This window comes from Mus caroli, chromosome 12 (genome assembly GCF_900094665.2).
Source record: "Mus caroli chromosome 12, CAROLI_EIJ_v1.1, whole genome shotgun sequence".
NCBI lineage: Eukaryota > Metazoa > Chordata > Mammalia > Rodentia > Muridae > Mus > Mus caroli.
The window spans coordinates 2,494,152-2,496,665 of record NC_034581.1 but is presented as its reverse complement, the minus strand read 5'-3'; the positions used below and the strand labels follow the sequence as shown (position 1 = coordinate 2,496,665).

Sequence of the window (2,514 nt, the reverse complement as noted above, 5' to 3'; positions counted from 1 at the left end):
CAGAACACACTGAGAGATGGTACCAAGAATAATGAAGGGTCTGAGGTACAGTCCAGCTCCAAAGGAAATAGGAGGAATTAGGCAAAGAGGAAAACCCTAGCATTTAAAACAGCATTGTCCCATATCAGATCAGCTATATGACAGAGAACCATTTGGGTCATCAGGATGGCAGTTACAAGGAGATACATGTAGTCTTGAAAGTAAGAAAAGGTTTTACCTCTATATAGAGGTCAGCGAGCATCTTAGAATCCAAAAAGACATCCCTGAACACCATTCTGTGGGTTGTTAAAGGTCTGACCAGCCTCATAGGAGTTATTAAAGTGCTTGCTCTTTGGGAAGGGATGATGCTGCCTCCCTGCCTTTCTTTCCCAAAGCAAGATGGCTGCTGACTGCGCCTCTCATTCCTACCAAGATGAGAAAACACACCAGAGAACGTTTTTCACTGTGAGCCACACTGATAGGTATCCATAGGCATAAACTTGCCATGAAATAGCTCCTAGACAGAGAGAGATAAACAAGGTCCAGTGTTAGTGGACCTTGTGTTTGGAGAGTCTGTGACTCAGTGAAGGATGGAGGTAAACCGTGCTGGCAGCTCACATGAGTTAAAATCCTCATTCTTTTCTACCACAATGTTACTTGTGCCTAATGGAAATGGGAAACTTTCTATCAAAACAGCTCTGTGAGTCTACACTTTGACATTGTCACTCTGGCTCAAAATATGTAGTGATATATTCAAAACAAAGCAAAGCAAAAATACAGCCAGCCAGGCTCAGAAACAATAAAACAAAGCAAAACAACAAATGGTTTAAGGAATCAGAACTAGATCAGCAACTCCAAACTATAAGCTGCCCTGGCAGTAGACTGATAAGTCCCAGGGTCAGAGCAAGGCAGTGAGTACCTGCAGTTCAAGTCTCCTTGCAACTAAGAAGTAGGCTCAGTGCTTAGAGCTAAGAGATCCAGCTCCTCAAACCGTCCTCCGTTGGTAGGTTTGAATGTGTGAAGTCCTCCAAGCCTCAAATGGTTAAGTAGATGGTCCCCAGCTGGACCATCCCATGGAATCTTAGGGATGTGGGACTAAAGCCCCCAAAATTAGGGAACCGGAGGTATATGCTTTGAGACCTATAGCCTTGCTTCCCCTTGAATCTTTTCTCTTTTCCTCTCTTCTACAGATAGAAGCTGTTCCTTCCTCCACTAAGAAACTAAATAAATCATTCTGGAAGATCAGAATGATTAATCAGTTTCTTAAATCAGTTTCTTTGCAGTAATTTTGTCTTAGCAATGAGAAGAGTGACTGGTATACTCATAGATACACACTATTTGATAAAATAGAAGGAAAGGGGGCTGCCTCGGTGCTCTTCAGACGGGTCATGGAGCTGAGGGGCACAGCACTACAATTCCAGAGGCGAGGAACCGGCAAAGGCTTCTCCTGGCTTTTCAACACACTCCGTCATCTCTATGGTTTTACAGTTGAGCCAGTGACTAAAACAGCCATTATGGTATCTCCTCAATATAACCACCAAGGTAGTGAACAAGAGGAATCAGAGATGGAATACTAAGTAACAAGAAAATACCCCTGAAAATGAGGCATGAGTCAAAGTTCCAAACTATTTTTAAAAATATACAACAGTAAGCATGAAATGAAAAACAAAATGGATGAGTAAATGAATCCCAAACCCAGCCATGTACTGCCTTAGAGAAGCGAAGGAGGAACTGCTTATACGAATGAGTGAAAGGAGAGCCTTATTTAAAGGAGCCAAAACCTACATTGAAAAGCTCCGAGAGAAACACGAGAGTGAGCCAGTGATGACTCTCACAAACAGAAACTATAGTAATGAACATATACAATCTCTTCAAACCGATAATGGGATCAACTCTGGCCTGACTATAGAGGTGGAAGCAACCTAATGAAGGAGAGGCTGTGCTGAGTGGGGGAAAGGAAAAGAAAATAAATACAGAATAAATACCTACTCATTAGGACAGGCGAAGGGATATACTGAGAGGTTCAGTGTAGGTTGAGGGAGTGCTCCAAAAGAGAACGGAGGGAATACTATAGAAGTACCATTCAGAGGCCAGTTTTTTGGAATCAGAAAAAGGAAGTCCCACTTAGCAGATGGGAAAGACCAAAATAAGTCTGTTGCTAATGATAGTCATAATATTGAACATTGAAAGAAAATGTTAAAACTAGCTTTTTTTTCTTTATCAAGTCAACGGCTCTTATTGTCAGTTACATGCTGTATAGAAAACGGTGTGGAGGACGAGTCAGGGTTGTACAAAAAAGACTAGGTTCCTACATATACTATTTACACAGCTGTGGAGACGTCCCCACTCCAGGCATAGCAGCTGCACTTGTCCAAAGCCTCTTTGCCAGATGCAGCCCTGGCAGCACTTCGCACAGCCCACAGGGCAGCAGGAGCAGCAGCTTTTCTTGCAGGAGGTGCATCTGCATTGTTTGCATTTGCAGGAGCCAAGACAACAGCAGGATCTATCTGAGGCACAGGAGCAGTTGGGGTCCAT

General features: G+C 43.0%; 1 pseudogene; it reads right to left on the bottom strand.

Moving 5' to 3' along the window:
- Positions 1-2,300: 2,300 nt before the first annotated feature.
- On the bottom strand, positions 2,301-2,514 carry LOC110307290 (annotated as a pseudogene).